Raw genomic sequence first — 18,512 nt, forward strand, 5'->3', positions numbered from 1 at the left:
AGTGTTCAGGACTGATTTCCTTTAGAATTGACTGGTTTGATCTCCTTGTAGTCCAAGGGACTCTCAAGAGTCTTCTGCAACATCACAGTTCAAAAGCATCAGTTCTTCAGTGCTCAACTTTCTTTATGGTCTGACACACACATCTAGACATGACTACTGGAAAAACCATAGATTTGACTATATGGATCTTTGTCAGCAAAGTAATGTCTCTGCTTCTTAATATGCTGTCTAGGTTGGTCATAGCTTTCCTTCCAAGGAGCAAGAGTCTTAATTTCATGGCTGCAGTCACTATCTGCAGTGATTTCGGAGCCCAAGAAAATAAAGTCTGTCACTGTTTCCATTGCTTCCCCATCTATTTGCCATGAAGTGATGGTAACAGGTGCCATGATTGTAGTTTTTTAAACGAGTATTAAGCTAGTTTTTTCACTCTTTTCTTTCATTTTCATCAAGAGGGTTCTTCTTCACTTTCTGCCACAAGAGTGGTGTCATCTGCATATCTGAGGTTATTGATATTTCTCCTAGCAATCTTGATTCCAGCTTGTGCTTCATCCAGCCTGGCATTTCACACGGTGTTTGCTGCTTATAAGTTAAATAAGCAGGGTGACAATATTCAGACTTGACGTACTCCTTTCCCAATTTGGGAACCAGCCCATTTTTCCATGTCTGGTTCTAACTGTTGCTTCTTGACCTGCATACAGGTTTCTCAGGTGGCATGTAAGGTCATCTGGTATTCCCATTTCTTCAAGAATTTTCCCCAATTTGTTGTGATCCGCACAAAGGCTTTACTGTAGTCAATGAAATAGATTTTTTTTTTTCTTCTGGAAATCTCTTGCTTTTTGTATCATCCAACAGATGTTGGCAATTTGACCTCTGGTACTTCAGCACTTCTAAATCCAGCTTGAGCATCTGGAAAGTTTCAGTTCATGTACTGTTGAAGCGTAGCTTGGAAATTTTGAGCACTTTGCTAGTGTGTGAGATGAATGCAATTGTGTGGTAGTTTGAATATCCTTTGGCATTGCCTTTCTTTGGGATTGGAATGAAAACTGACTTTTTCCAGTCCTGTGGCCACTGCTGAATTTTCCAAATTTGTTGGCATGTCAAGTATAGCACTTTCACAGCATCATCTTTTAGGATTTGAAATAGCTCCATTGGAATTCTGTCATCCCCAATAGCTTTGTTCATATTGATGCTTCCTAAGACCCACTTGACTTTGTACTCCAGGGTGTCTGGCTGTAGGTGAGTGATCACACCATCGGGGTTATGGGTCATTAAGATCTTTTTTATATAGTTCCTTGTATTCTTGCCACCTCTTCTTAATATCTTCTGCTTCTTTTACATTTCTGTCCTTTATTGTGCCCATCTTTACATGAAATATTTCCTTGGTATCTCTAATTTTCTTGAAGAGATCTCTATTTTCTTGAAGAGATCTCTTTCCTATTCTATTGTTTTTCTCTATTTCTTTGTGTTGATCACTGAGGGAGGCTTTCTCCTCTCTCCTTGCTATTCGTTGAAACTGCATTCACATGGGTATATCTTTCCTTTTCTCCTTTGTTTTTCTCTTCTCTTCTTTTCTCAGCTATTTGTAAGGCCTCCTCAGGCAATCGTTTTCCCTTTTTGCATTTCTTTTTCTTGGGGATGGTCTTGATTATTGCCTCCTGTACAGTGTCACGAAGTTCCGCCCATAGTTCATCATGCACTCTATCAGGTCTAATCCCTTGAATCTATTTCTCACTTCCACTGTATAATCATAAGGGATTTGATTTAGGTCATACCTGAATGGTCTAGTGGTTTTCCTTACTTTCTTCAGTTTAAGTCTGAATTTTGCAATAAGGAGTTGATGATCTGAGCCACAGTCAGCTTCCTGTCTTGTTTTTGTTGACTGTATAGAGTTTCTTCATCTTCAGCCACAAAGAATATAATCAGTCTGATTTCGGTGTTGGCCATCTGGTAATGTCCATGTGTAGAGTCTCCTCTTGTGTTGTTGGAAGAGGGTGTTTGCTATGACCAGTCCTGCTCTTGGCAAAACTCTGTTAGCCTTTGCCCTACTTCATTCTGTATTCCAAGGTCAAACGTGCCTGTTACTCCAGGTATCTCTTGACTGCATGCTTTTGCATTCCAGTCCCCTGTGATGAAAAGGACATCTGTTTTTGTTTTTTGTAGAAGGTCTTGTAGGTCTTCATAGAACTGTTCAACTTAAGCTTCTTCAGCATTGCTGTCTGGGGCATAGACTTGGATTACCGTGATATTGAATGGTTTGCCTTGGAAATGAACAGAGATCATTCTGTTAGTTTTGAAATTGCATCCAAGTACTGCATTTCCGACTTTTGTTGACTATGAGGGCTACTCCATTTATTCTAAGGGATTCTTGCCCGCAGTAGTAGGTGTAATATTCATTTGAATTAAATTTGCCCATTCCAGTCCATTTAGTTCACTGATTCCTATCTCCTGTTTGACCACTTCCAATTTACCTTTATTCATGGACCTAACATTCCAGGTTCCTTTGCAGTATTTTTCTTTACAGCATCAGACTTTACTTCCTTCACCAGTCACATCCACAACTGGGCATTTGTTTTGCTTTGGCTCAGCGTCTTCATTCCTCCTGGAGCTATTTCTCCACTCTTCTCCAATAGCACACTGGGCACCTACCAACCTGGGGAGTTCATCTTTCTGTGTCATATCTTTTTGCCTTTTCATACTGTTCATAGGGTTCTCAAGGCAAGACTGAAGTGGTTTTCCATTCCCTTCTCCAGTGGACTGTTTTGTCAGAACTTTCCACCATGACCCATCCATCTTGGGTGGTCCTACATGGTGTGGCTCATAGGTTTGTTGAGTTAGACAAGGCTGTGATCTGTGTGATCACTTTGGTTAGTTTCCTGTGATCACCCAGCAATCTTGAGTCCAGTTAAGTAAGCAAGGTGACAGTATATAGTCTCGATGTATTCATTTCCCAATTTTGAACCAGCCTGTGGTTTCATGTCTGGTTCTAACTGTTGCTTCTTGACTTGCATACAAGTTCTCAGGAGGCAGGTAAAGTGGTCTGTTATTCCTATCTCTTTCAGAATTTTCCACAATTTGTTGTGGTCCACATAGCCAAAAGCTGTAGTGTAGTCAATGAAGCGGAAGTAGATGTTCTTTTGGAATTCTCCTGCTTTTTCTGGCTTCCCTGGTGGGTCAGATGGTCAAGAATCCTTCCACAGTGCAGGAGACCTGGGTTCTATCCCTGGATCAGGAAAAGAAGGAAATGGCAACCCACTTCAGTATTCTTGCCTGGAGAATTCCATGGCCAGAGGAGCCTGGCGGGCTACAGTCCATGGGGTTGCAAAGAGTCAGATGTGACTGAGCAACTAACACTTTAACTTACTGCTTTTTCAGTGATCCAGTGGATATTGCCAAGTTGATCTCAAGTTCCTTTACCTTTTCTAAGTCTAGCTTGTACATCTGGAGTTTCCCAGTTCCTGTACTTCTAGAGGGCATGAAAGACGAAGAGTGGGAGTGTGAGATAATTGGAAGTATAGGGCTTTGTGGTTGAAGGGAAGAATTAAAGGTCAAGATTGGCAACTTTTGGTATTGATATTTGCCATGTGTTGAGCCAATATATACGATTAGGCTCTGGCACTGTTTTCAATGCTCTAAGCTTTCTCTTATTTTAGTGTGAATAAAAGGGTTAATCTCCACTTCACACGAGACAGAAGTCAAGACACTTATTTTTTCATATTATAATTATACAGTGTTTGAACATTCTCAATTTGAAGCCATCTCCATAAGGGAAGAGTGGCATTTCAGTAAATCCTAAAGGTATCACACAAAAAGATCAAATTTGGTTGCAAATAACTTACAAGTATAATCTAATATTTTATATTAAAAAGGTTCATCAAGTTTAAAGGAACAGATCAATCTGTAAAGGAGTGATGTATAAGTAAAGGAATATCAGATTAGTGACAGGCATTTATATAATCTATCTTTTTGAATGAGAAAAATAAAAATGTTTATTAAATGAATCATCACAATGATGGCAGATTTATTTTTAATACATTTTAGAAATATGATCATACTGGGATAATTTCAGGTTGGCTGAGAACAGTTTGTGGTTTCAGTTTCTGTCGAAAAGAAACCAAATAGCAGAGGGAGCCTACTTTTTTACTAATCACATTTTGACAAAGTATGAGACAGATGGTTGGTATTCAGTGCCACTCTGATATTAAGGGAATAAATGGTATCAAGCATCCAAGTATCTTTTCCATTCCCCCTTTTTATACATAAAGCGTTTTATCTCTCAATCTAGCAAAGCGTATGCCTTCATAGCAGCTGATTGTTGTCTACAGCCTAAGCTTCAGTTCTCTTCCTTCTGTTTGATCTCTACATCCTCACAGAATAATGATAAAAAGACCCTAAATGGATTTGTCTGGTACTATTATTGACACAAGTAATAGGGAATTGTCAGTACATATTATATGGGAGAAAATGTACATATTTCATTCTTGATAAAAAACTTATTTGATAAGGCCTTTTTTTTGGTATAAGGCATGTAAAGACACATTTTTTTTTTGTTGTAGAAAAGTATGAGAGCTCCTTGGCAACTGAAAACGAAGAGCTGTATTTGACCATTTAATTAAACATAATTTTCTATTATCATTTGAGTATTTATAGCTAGTTTATTTTTATTCTGTTTATTATAGATACTTTAACAAATGAAACAATTGAATGTGATGTAGAAAAATAAATTATCCATGAATTAATTTTTAGCTATATTTTTACCCTGATAAGTAGAATCTCCTTTTTTTGTAATCTTAAAGGGAAAAAATGTTTCCTATAAGAACAAATATGTCCCTTCAGTTCAGTTCAGTTCAGTCGCTCAGTCGTGTCCGAGTCTTTGCGACCCCATGAATCGCAGCACACCAGGCCTCCCTGTCCATCACCATCTCCCGGAGTTCACACAGACTCACATCCATCAAGTCCGTGATGCCATCCAGCCATCTCATCCTGGGTCATCCCCTTCTCCTCCTGCCCCCAATCTCCCCCAGCATCAGAGTCTTTTCCAATGAGTCAGTTCTTCGCATGAGGTGGCCAAAGTACTGGAGCTTCAGCTTTAGCATCATTCCTTCCAAAGAAATCCCAGGGTTGATCTTCAGAATGGACTGGTTGGATCTCCTTGCAGTTCACGGAACCCTCAAGAGTCTTCTCCAACACCACAGTTCAAACGCATCAATTCTGGCGCTCAGCCTTCTTCACAGTCCAACTCTTTACCCTCTTTTAATTCAAATACTCTGTAAGTTTCGTTAGTGTTTCTGTGAAATTTTGTCATTTATTCATTCATTTGTTCATTCATCCCAAATATTTAGCTACTCCATAACCAAAAAATTTAAATAATCATTCCCCAGTTTCTTCTTGCAGGTTTGTGTGATAATGACCTTTAGATTTAATCATACATTTTGCATGTTAGAAAAATGACTCTTGCACTTTAGTGATCAATGAGATGATGAAGATTTTTGATAATTTTTAGCATACAAATTGGTTCTTTTTTAAAATGTAAATTTATTTATTTTAATTGAAGGCTAGTTACTTTACAATATTGTATTGGTTTTGCCATACATTGACATCAATCCGCCTACTTCCCCATACCATCCCTCTGGGTCATCCCAATTGGTTCTTAAAACCAGAATTATTTTGAGGTTATCATTTAGAAGTGCTTATAATATGTAGGGCTTTGCTGTTGACTCAGACAGTAAAGAATCCACCTGCAATGCAGGAGACTCAGGTTTGATCCCTGGGTAGGGAAGATCCCCTGGAGAAGGGAATAGCAACCCATGCCAGTACTCTTGCCTGGGAAATCCCCTGGATGGAGGAGCCTGGTGGGCTACAGTCCATGGGGTCACTAAGACTCGGACACCCCTGAGCGACTTCACTTTCACTTTTCACTTTCATGCACTGGAGAAGGAAATGGCAGCACACTCCAGTGTTCTTGCCTGGAGAATCCCAGGGACAGGGGAGCCTGGTGGGCTGCCGTCTATGGGGTCCACAGAGTTGGACACGACTGAGGTGACTTAGCAGCAGCAGCAGCCAGTATTCTTGCCTGGAGAATCCCACGGACAGAGGAGCCTGGCAGGTTACAGTCCATGGGGTTGCAAAGAGTTGGACCCAATTGAGCGACTAACTGGAGAAGGCAATGGCACCCCACTCCAGTACTCTTGCCTGGATAATCCCATGGATGGAGGAGCCTGGTAGGCTACAGTCCATGGGGTCGCTAAGAGTCGGACACGACTGAGCAACTTCACTTTCACTTTTCACTTTCATGCATTGGAGAAGGAAATGGCAACCTACTCCAGTGTTCTTGCCCGGAGAATCCCAGGGATGGGGGAGCCTGGTGGGCTGCCGTCTATGGGGTTGCACAGAGTCAGACACGACTGACGCGACTTAGCAGCAGCAGAGCGACTAATGAAATATTTGGTTTCTGTAAATACAGGATACAAATAATTTACTTTTTAAACATATATTCCAGATATTTATACAAAATACCTATTCTATATTACCTAGAGATTAAATGCTGGCTTAAAAAAAGGAAAAATCCAAATACAAATAAAAGCAGAAAGCTTAAAGTGTTCTATAATGGTTATAATCAAAAAGAATTAAAATATTTAAGATAGAAGCTTTGTCTTAAATGAATTTTCATGAAATCTCTCTCAAAGTAATGAATGTTTTATTGAATTGCACAGATGCCTGGTCTCTAATGTGTCTTTTGTTTGTACAGTTATTATGATAGTTGTTTTAATATCAATCATATATCCTAGAGCTAACAGAGTTGCCTTCTAGACTGTTGTCACCTTTCTGGCTTAAATAGTTGGAATATATGAATTTAGTCTAATAATAACTTAAAAGTGATTTGGATTAACAAAGAGGCCTGCAGATGTTCTAGAGAGGAAATTAGCTTTCAGGGATTCAATATATTTCTTGTCAGTTCATGACAATATACATAGTTACATAACATTTTAAAAAAGGGTAATACACAAAAAGCTTCAAAATAAAAACAGACACATGGAACATTTCTGTTTCCTAGATTAGGATACCCTTTTCTAATAGTTAAAACTGAGTAGCACTAAAAAAAAATCCATACATGATTGACTATGATAAATTATATCATCTAATAAATTAAAATTTATCAAAGACAACTGGTATTCTTTAGTCCAAATCTGCTCAACACCATATGTGTAAGAGAAGAATGTGGTTTGTCGGAGCTAGTGTGAAAAAAAAGGCTATGAATAGTTTAATATCAACCAATAATTAATGCAGTGTACATTAACAAAATAATGCTTAATGAATATTTACAGAGGGCTTACATATGCCAGACACTGCTCTAGGTACTTGGAATTTAGCAGAGACAATTACGTATTGCTCTTAGCCCATGGTAACACTCAACAAATTATTTTATTTCCCTGTGGATCTGCTAACAACAGGGAATTAGTTTGTGGCTCAATAAAAGGATTAATCTGGTACTAGAGTTATCTTCAGATATAATTGACTTCCTTCAAAAGTATGGAGTTTTCCATCACTTGTAGAGCTAGAAGAACTGTTACACAGCCTATTCACTAGGCCTTTTTAAAGAAGGGGTTCAGTCATCATATTGTTTGTTGAATGAGATTACCTTTTCAACCATAAGGCTCCATGATTCTTTCACACTGAATTGTCGTAGGGTGAATGCTGATCATATTACCAAATAGCAATAAAAATACTTTCAGAAATTTTCATTTATGCATTCAGTAAATATTTACTCAGTACTTGTGGGTCAGGCACTGTTCTAACCCTTAAGGAACTATCTTTAACAATAAATATGATTTTTGGAATGAAGCCTTTTATTTGATTCCTCTAATTTCAAAGAACCACATTTTGCCATCAAAATACACAAATTTAGAATCTTAAAAAGAACAATGCAAATCCAGAAAGAATTAGACAATAAACATATGAAGCAGGTAATATGCCTGTCTTTCAATGACATTTTATACTGAAATTCATGGGGATTTGTAGGGGCTTCTATGTTGAATATATAGATATTTACAAGTATTATATCCTCTTGTTGGCTTTATCCCCTTATCATTATGTAATACTCTTCTCTTGTAACATTCTTTGTTTTAAAGTGTATTTTGTCTAATATAGATATGCAATCCCTGTTTTCTTTTCATTTCCATTTACATGGAATATCTTTTTCCATGCATTCACTTTCATTTTGTGTGTGTTTTTAGATCTAAAGTGAGTCTCTTGTAGGCATCTTGTATATAGGTCTTGTTTTATATCCATTTATTTATACTGTGTCTTTACCTAAACATTTAGCCCATTTACATTCAAAATAATTGTTAATAAATATGTATTTCTTGCCATTTTATTGCTTTTTCGTTGTCTTTAAAATTCTTCTCTGTTCCTTTCTTCTCTTGTTCTGTTCTCTTGTTATTTGATGACTTCCTTTGGTATTAATTTTGTATTCCTTTCTCCTTATTTTTTGAGTATCTGTTATTGGTTTTTTGCTTTTGGTTACCTTGAGGTTACTATCTAACAATCTATGTATATAGAAGTTGATTTTTAGTTGATGGTCACTTAAGTTTGAACTCATTTAAAAAGAACTGCATTTTTACACCCTTGCTAATGTTTTATGGTTTTGATAATTTATATTTTAAAATTTTGTATAGTACTTTGTTTTGGATGCATTTGATTTTTACTAATTTGGCTTTTAACCTTCTTTCCAGTTTTAAGGATAGTTGATCCACTATCTTTTATATATATTTGCCTTTACCAGTAAGGTTTTTTTTTTTCATAATTTTGTTTGTAGTTAGAACTTTTTTTTTTCCTTTAAAAGAAAACACTCTCTTTTTTTTTTTTTTTTCTTGTAAGGACACTTCAGTGGTGATGAATTTCTTTAGCTTTGCTTATCAAGGAAATTCCATATCTGTATTTCAATTCTGAATGATAACCTTGCTGGGTAGGGTGGTTTTGTTTGTAAGTTTTTACCTGTGAGTACTTCCCTGTTGGCTCAGATGGTGAAGAATCTGCCTGCAATGCAGGAGACTCAAGTTTAATCCCTGGACCATGAAGATCCCTGGATGGCAACCCATTCCAGTATTCTTGCCTGGAGGATTCCATGGGCAGAGGAGCCTGGCAGGTTACAGTCTACGGAGTCTCAAAGAGTCAGACATAACTGAGCACTTTTACTTTGAATATATTATGCCAGTCTCTTTTGGTCTATAACCTTTCTGCTGAAAAATCAGATGATAGTCTTATGGGGGCTCCCTTGTACATAACTGGTTTTTCTCTTGCTGCTTTTAAGTTTGTATTTATCTTTAACTTTTGACATTTTAATTATAGTGTGTCTTGGTATGGGTCACTTTAGGTTATTCTTTTTGGGAATCTTTGCTTCCTGGAATTGGATGCCTGTTTCCTTTGCCAGGTTAGGATAATTTTCAACCATTAATTCTTTGAATAGGTTTTCTGTCCTCTGTCTCTTCTCCTTCTGGGATCATTATGATGCAAATGTTAGTATGCTTGATGTTGTCCCAGAGGTTGCTTAAACTAATCTTGTTTTGAGAAACTCTTTTTCCTTTTGCTTTTCTGCTTGTGTTACTACCCTGCCTTTATTCTTCTGCATCCTCTCATCTGCTGTTGATTTCCTGTAGCATGTTTTTCATTTCAGTTATTGCCTTCAGTTCTGATTATTTTTAATATTTTCTCTTGGCTGACATTCTCAGTGAGTTCATCCATTCTTCTTCCATGTTTTGTGAGGATCTTTATGACTGGTTCTTTGAATTATTTATCTCTGTTTTACTTATTTTTTCCCTTGAAAGTTTGTTTTGTTCTTTTGTTTGTAAAGTATTCCTTTGTCTGTTCATTTTACCTAATTCTCCCTGTGTTTATTTCTATATATTAGATATATCAACTACATTTCCCAGTCTTGAAAGAGTGCCTCATGTAGAATATGTCCTTTGGGGTGCAGTGGCACAACTCCCTATGGTCACTTTATCTAGGTATTCCAGGCCTATCCCCTGTGTGGGCTGTGTGCCCCCTCTTCTTGTGGTTGGGCCGTGATTGCTGCAGGCATGCTAGTCTGTTGGACTGGTCCGCTGCAGCAAGAGCCTTTTGGTGGGGCACTGATGCTGTTCAAGACCACTCACCAGGTGGGATAGGACTGGTTCCCTGGTGCAGGAACTACTTGGAGGAGCGCTGTGACTGGCCAATGCTGCCTCCCAAATGGGATGAAATACAGGCCACTTTGGAGGGGCAGCTGGTATAGTGAATTGAAAAGTGGTGGTACTTAGGGGTATGCTTGGGCAAGGCACAGTGTTAGCTAGGCTGATGAAGAGTGACAGAAATGGTGCCTGCCAGTGCCAGGGCAGCTAGGTGGAAGGAGAACAAAATAATGGTGCCTGCCTTCATTTCCAGTCCAAGAGAAAATTCTATCAGATCCCTCTCCCTCTGGCGCTTACTATAAAATCGGTCGATGATCGCCTTCTTATATGACCAAGTGCTTTTCAAGCTGCTGATTCAGTACTGGAACTTGGAACAGGTATGTGCATAAGCTCTTCAAGAGTGGAATTTTGGTTTCCCATAACCGTTCAACTCTCCTGGACGTAAATCAGATGTTCTGTGGGCTAGTCATCCTGATGAAGGTCTCCCATGCTGGGGATCACACTGTGGGGTTCAGACCCCTCATTCCTTGAGAGAGACCTCTGCAATTGTGATATCCCTTCTGCTTGTGGGTTGCCAGTTGGGAGTGTGGGTTCTGACTAGACAGCATCTCTTCCCCTCTTCCCCTTCTTGATGTGGCCTTTAAAAAATATTCTTAGTTGTAGAATATCCCTTTTGGTCTCCAAGTCATTCTCAGAGATAGCTGTGCTACATCAAGTTGTATTTTGGTGAGTCCATGAAGGACATGAGCTCAGGATCTTCTACGCTACCATTTTGATTCAGATCTCATGAGATTTATTTCCTTAAAACTTTCATGACAACAGGTCTCCATTTGTTTGAGTTTATCTTTAAAATGCAAACTGAGATTTACACCTTCAGACTCTTTTAAAAAATTTTAGCCAAAGTGAATTAAAAATTTTGTAGATTGGGTTTATAATTATCTTTTTGCTCAGCAAAATCAAAGAGGAGGAATGATGAATACCAAATACTTTATTTATTGGCTGTAATTCAACACCAGAAATTACAAGGAGGACTCAATTACAAGTTGTTATACAACCCACATATGCATTGATTTATTTCATTCAGTAATTTCTTTATTCAATCATTTATTTGACAAAAAGTTTTAAAGTTTATACAAAGGTTAGTTAAGGTAGGATATGTTAAGATAAATAAGACACAACCCCTGGTTTGGAATTTAGGGTCATAACTCCATCTTCAATATTAAGATCATTAGAGTTTCCCACATCCACAATAGAAGCTTAGACCGTGTATGAATGATTTTCATACAATGAAAAGATTTTCTGATAAAAATCTCTTAAAATGTTGAAAGTACCTTAGATGACTAGACTACCTAGATGTATGCAACTTATTCAGAGTTTTCTTTGAAACTGAATGTTATACTAGAGTTCCAGTTAATTTCACAAAGCCACTCTGAATAATATCCACTATAAAGTATCATAAAATGTGATAAGGTTACCTGTTTTTTATTAATAGATTTATTGTTAGAAGATTTCTGAGTATACAGAAAAATTATACAGAAGGTATAGAGAGTTCTCATGTGCTTCCTCTTCCCTACTGCTCCCACACCCCCTCAGATTGATGGTGGTGGGTTAGTCGCTAAGTCATGTCGGATCCTTGCCACCTCATGGACTGTAGCCTGCCAGGCCCCTCTGTCCATGGAATTTCCCAGGCAAAATTACTGGGGTGGGTTGCCATTTCCTTCTTCAGGGGATCTTCCTGATCAGAGATCAAACCTGTGTCTCCTTCATTGCAGGCCTAACACTGAGCCACCAGGGAAGTTCCCCCCCACAGTTTACCCAAGTATTAATATCTTGCATTCAGTTCAGTTCAGTTCAGTTCAGTCACTCAGTCGTGTTCAACCCTTTGCAACCCCATGAATCGCAGCATGCCAGGCCTCCCATACTGTTCATGGGGTTCTCAAGGCAAGAATACTGAAGTGGTTTGCCATTCCCTTCTCCAGTGGACCACATTCTGTCAGACCTCTCTGCCAGGAGCCAGTGTGGGGAATCACGCCGGTGGCACAGGTCATGAGGAAAGGGGCCTGACAAAACGCAAAGGCAGGATCAGGCCTCAGGGGTCCCCTTGGATTTTCTTGAGCATCTTCCTCCAAAACCAGAGTCTGCCTGCTTTACTGTGTTATGCTTTCCACCTATTCTTCTAACATTAACAGGGGGCTGTCCCCCCACCACCTTTTTCTGGAAAAAGTTAATTTAGAGCTTTTAGATAATAAGTCTCCTGGGCATAATAAGAATGTTTCAATCCCAAAACCCCTCTGATGGCTCTCTAGCCTGCCTGACAGGTTTGTCTGGACTCTTACAGCTGCACCTGTGATTGTTTGCGGCCTCCCGACTGAGAGAGGCACAGGAAGCTTAAAACATCCTAGGAATGTAGGGCTTCCTGGAGTCAAAATCATTAGAATAGGACTGATTAAGGGTTTCATTTGTTGAGCCAATACGTGCTGCCAAATTTTCATATCTTTTATTTGTTGATATAGTTGGTATGTATAAAAAACAGGTAGTAGCCCTGGTATTAGCAACATTAGATCTTTGAGTTAAGTACTTTCTTTGTTATAACCCACTGCACCTTTGTTCTACAGGAATGTAACTTTATTTAGTACTTTGAGGGTGATGCAAATTAAAGAAAAAACACTTCAAGGGAAAATGAGTTTTCTGGTTGTTAGACATTTATCTAGGAAAAGAGCCATAAAAATGTTAACAGGCCCCCTGGCCATAAGATGATGTGAAACCACCTAAGACCTTTTGTATACAGGAAGGTATGCAAAAAGAAAGCCTGGTCTCAGTAAGGGTCAGGACTGCTGCCCCTGCATAACTCTGCATATTCCATTATTTCTTTATGTACAACTTGGGGTATATAAGCTGCTTTTGAAAATAAAGTCTTGGGTCTGGCACCAATGCTTGGCTCCCCCATGTCGTTTTTTTCTCCCCTTTCAGGCTGAATTCCCATCTGGAGCACAGAGGCTCTCTGTGTCTACTTTTTTGCCCTGGCTTCTAAGACCCACGCGAGAGGGAGCCCAAGGCAGGGCACCCTCCGCTATTCAAGTGGGCACCAGTGGCCTATGTAGACAGTGCAAGCTCCTTGTCTCGGAGCTTTATTGGTCTCCTGTGTAAACCAAGTTATTCAGCCTCTATTCTCCACTAATTTTCCTACTACACTATTCTTTCCTAATCTCTCTTTATATCTCTAATGAATAAGTCTCTCCTCGCCGACTCCATCCCCACTTTGAATTCCCTGGATCCACTGGGGCTGGACCCCGGCACCTCTCTACCATGATCCACCCGTCTTGGGTGGCCCCACGTGGCATGGCTTAGTTTCATTGAGTTAGACAAGGCTGTGGTCCATGTGATTAGATTCACTAGATTTCTGTGATTATGGTTTCAGTGTGTCTGCCCTCTGATGCCCTCTCCCAACACCTACCGTCTTACTTGGGTTTCTCTTACCTTGGATGTGGGGTATCTCTTCACGGCTGCTCCAGCAAAGCACAGCCACTGCTCCTTACCTTGGACGAGGGGTATCTCCTCACCGCTGCCCCTCCTGACCTTGAACGTGGAGTAGCTCTTCTTGGCCCTCCTGTGCCCACACAGCTACCGCTCCTTGGACATGGGATTGCTCCTCTACGCTACTGCCCCTGACCTCAGGCATGGGGTAGCTCCTCCCCCCTGAGATTACAGTCTCTTATAATCCTTTGTATTTCTGCATTGTCTGTTGTAACCTCTCCTTTTTCATTTCTAATTTTGTTGATTTGATTATTCTCTCTGTTTTTGTTGATGAGTCTGGCTAAAGGTTTGTCAATTTTATCTTCTCAAAGAACCAGCTTTTCATTTATTAATCTTTACTATTGTTTCTTTCATTTCTTTTTCCTTTATTTCTGCTCAGATCTTTATGATTTCTTTCCTTCTACTAATTTTGTTTTTGTTTGTTTGTTTGTTTGTTCTACTTTTTCCAGTTGTTTTAGGTGTCTTGAGGTAGGATTGTATTGGTATAAACTTCCCTCTTAGAACTGCTTTTGCTGCATCCCATAAGTTTTGATTTGTTGTGTTTTCATTGTCATTTGTTTCCATAAATTTTTTGATTTTTCTTTTGATTTCTTCAGTAACCTGTTGGTTACTTAGAAATGTGTTGTTTAATCTCCATGTGTTTGTGTTTCTTAGAGTTTTTTTTCTTGTAATTGATATCTAGTTTCATTGCACTGTGGTCAGAGAAGATGCTTGATATGATTTCAATCTTAAATTTACTGAGGTTTGATTTGTGACCCAAGATGTGGTCTATCCTGAAGAATGTTCCATATGCACTTTAGAATAAAGTATATTTTGCATTTGGATGGAATGTCGTGAAGATATCAGTGAGATCCATCTCATATAATGTATCATTTAAGACTTGTGTTTAGTTATTAATTTTCCATTTGATGATCTGTCCATTGGTTTGAGTGGGGTGCTAAAGTCTCCTACTATTATTGTGTTACTGCCAGTTTCTCCTTTTATATCTGTTAGTGTTTGTCTTATATATTGAGGTGCTCCTATGTTGGGTACATAGATATTACAACTGTTATGTCTTCATCTTGGATTGATCCCTTGATCATTATGTAGTGTCCTTCCTTAACTCTTGTAATCTTCTTTAAGGGCTATTTTGTCTGATATGAAGATTGCTTCTCTAGCTTTCTTTTGCTACCCATTTGCATGGAATATATTTTTCCATCCTCCCACTTTTAGTCTATATGTGTCTTTAGGTCTGAAGTGGGTTTCTTGTAGAGAGCATACATATGGATCTTGTTTTTGTATCCATTCAGCCAGAAGCATTTAAACCATTTACAGTTAAAAGTAATTCTTGGTATACATGTTCCTATTGCCATTTTCTTAACTGTTTGGGGTTGATTTTGTAGATCTTTTTTCTTCTCTTATATTTCTTGGCAATGTTAAGTCCCTTTAACATTTGTTTTAAAGCTGGTTTTGTGGTACTGAATTCTCTTAACTTTTGCTTGTCTGAAAAGCTTTTTTTATTTCTCCATCAATTTTGAATGAGATCCTTGCCAGGTGCAGTAATCTTGGTTGTAGCTTTTCCCCTTTCAGTTCTTTAAATATATCCTGCCATTCCCTCTAGCCTGCAGAATTTCTGTTGAAAGATCAGCTGTTAAATGTATGGGGTTTCCATTGTATTTTCCTTGTTGCTTCTGCCTTGCTGATTTTAATATTCTTTCTTTGTGTTTAGTATTTGTTAGTTTGATTAATATGTGTCTTGGCATGTTTCTCCTTGGGTTTATCCAGTATGGGACTCTTTGTGCCTCTTGGACTTGATTGACTATTTCTTTTTCCATGTTGGGGAAGTTTTCCACTATGATCTCTTCAAAAATTTTCTCATACCCTTTGTTTTTCTCTTCTTTTCCCAGGACCCCTACAATTCAAAAGTTGGTGCGTTTGATATTGTCCCAGAGGTCTTTGAGACTATCTTCAGTTCTTTTCATTCTTTTTACTTTATTCTGCTCTTCAGAAATTATTTCTATCATTTTATCTTCCAGCTCACTGATTCATTCTTCTGCTTCAAATGTTTTCCTCTGATGGACAAGGCTGAGTGAGGTGGTAATCCTGTCTGCTGATGATTTGGTTTGTATTTTAGTTTTGTTTGTTGTTTAGATGAGGTGGCCTGCACAGGGTGCTTCTGGTGGTCGGGTCATGCTGGGTCTTGTATTCAAGTGGTTTCCTTTGTGTGAGTTCTCACTATTTGATACTCCATAGGGTTAGTTCTCTTGTAGTCTCAGGTCTTGGAGTCTGTATTCCCACTCGAAAGGCTCAAAGCTTGATCTCTGGTCAGGAACAAAGATTCCACAAGTTATGACATTAAGTGAAATTAAAACAAATATCCATAAACAAGAAACCAACGATGAACCCCAGACAAATGGCAGTTACAAAATCAGGCAAATAATTAAAATAATGGAATATACACATGTACATATATACCCATGAACAAAGTCAAAACAGTCCAACAAAAATAAGGTACAATAGCTTGACCTGGTGAACAAAAGAAATAAAAAATTATACTTACCAGTTAAGAACAAAACTAACTAAAGCAGAAACTGTAAAGCAAAACTAAATCAAGGTGACAGGTGGGGGAATAAAGCAATGAAAACTAAGCTAACAAATATGTTGAGAGGAAAGGAAAGAAAGAAAAGAAAAGATATATATACAAAGTTAAATAGAGGAAGATGAAGAAGATTTATATACATTAAAGATTAACTGCAAGGGGAAAAGAACAATAGGAAAGGTAAACAAAGGAATAAATGTAGAAAAAATATTGTAGGCTTAAAAAAATTAAAATTATAAAAAAAGAGAAAGAAAAAAGAAAACAGAAGAAAAAAGAGAGAGAAAAAAAAAAAACCCAACTCCATAGAACTTCAAAAGTCCAACATAGAGGCAGTGGTTTATGACAACAGTAATAAGTGTGACTGAATATACACATATACATATATACCTATAAGCAAAATCAAATCAGTCCAACAAAAATAAAGTAGAATGATTGACCCAGCAAAGAGAGGAAGCCATAAATTATATCTACCAGAATAAAACTGATGAAAGCATGAACTGAAGAACAAAAGTAAAGAAGGTGCCAATTTGGGAATAAGGCAATGAAAATAAAACTAACAAATATGTCCAGAGAGAAGGAAAGAATAGAAAGAAAGAATGGATATGCAAAGTTAAATAGAGTTAGATAAAGAAGATTTATATACATTAAAGATTAACTGCAAGGGAAAAGGACAATATGAAAAGCGAAGGAAAGAATAAATGTAGAGAAAATAATAATAGGCTTAAAAAACTAAAATTAAAAAAAGGGGAATAAAGAGGGGGAGGGGAACTCCCCAGAACAGCAAAAGCCCAGTGTAGAGGCAGAGATTTATAACAAGAATACAAAAATGTAACTTAGAAAAATAAAAAGGTCAAAATCGTAATTAGATATCATAGTGTCAATAAAATCGACAGTTACAACAGAGGGGAAAAATAGAAAAAAAAAAGAAAAAAGAAAAAATCCAAAAGAATCTACAGAACAAGTCAAAACATCAGAATAATAAATGTTTTTCTTGAGTCACTACTGTCAAGAGTCCTTCCCTGCTGGGAGTCACAGTCTACTCACCTCCCTAGGATGCCCTCCAACACTACTGATCTCTGGACCTGCTGTGGGGGCAGCTCAGATTCTAATCTGGCCCTACTCCTATGTGTTCTTGCCTCCAATGTCCACAGCCATCAGAACTAGTGCGTTTTCTTTTGTGGGAGCTCTCAATGACGTTTTATATATTTCATAGACACAGTGTCTGCCTAGTTGTGCGGATTTAATCTGCAGCTTGTACAGCTGGTGGGAAGGTTTTGGGTCTTCTTCCTTAACCACACAGGCCATGGGTTTCAGTTGTGGTTTTATTTCCACCTCTGCATGTGGGTTGTCCACTGGGGTTTGCTCCTGAGGCTGCCCTGGAGGACTTGGGTTTGCCCCTGTGAGGGCCAGGTGTGGAGGTGGTGCAGCTGCTTGGGTCGCAGGGGTTCTGGCAACCAGGTACTTAGGGGAGTCGGCGGCTTGGGCAGCAGGAAATATAGTGCTCTAGAAGGCTATGGGAACCGGTATTGGCCAATACCTTCCAGTATTCTTGCCTGGAGAAACCCCTGTCAGAGAAGCGTGGTAGGTCACAATCTGCAGGGTCCAAGGAGTCGGACATTACCAAAATGACCCTGCACACATAGACATAAGAATTTTTTTGCCCGTGGCAGCTCTACCCCAGTGAGAGTTGAGCATGAAAGTGGTGCATCTGCTTGGTTTGCAGGGACCCTGACACCAAATGTGTAGGGACACAGATTGCCTCCATCACCGGAGTTATGGCCCTTTCAGAATCTTTTTTTGAGCCTCTTGTAGCTGGTGATTAAAAGGCCTTGGCCAGTCTTTGTCCATAGCTTCACCTCTTCAGACACTTAGAGGGCTCCTTTGCCTGGAGTCCTTCTCTGTTTTTCGGCATATCAGTCACATAGAGGGGACCCTGGCTGGAGCCCTACTCTGTAGTTCAGTTCATCAGGTGTTTGTTGGACCAGCCTCTCTATTGTTCAGTTGAGGATGCTGGCGTGTGGGGAGAGAGGCTATGGTGATGGCTCCACCCCCTACTCGTGACTCAGCAGTATCGCCTTGCTTCCATGGCTGCCTGGCTTTCCTCCCCAGGCATTTCCCACCACAATCTTCTCCTTCACATCCCCTTGGTCCGTCTCTCCACAGTCAACACCAACCCTCATCCTAGAATTGCTCCACAATCCCCAAACTCCAGCTCCCAGCTGCTGTCCCTTCCAGGG

Source organism: Capra hircus, chromosome 15 (assembly GCF_001704415.2).
Source record: "Capra hircus breed San Clemente chromosome 15, ASM170441v1, whole genome shotgun sequence".
Lineage (NCBI taxonomy): Eukaryota > Metazoa > Chordata > Mammalia > Artiodactyla > Bovidae > Capra > Capra hircus.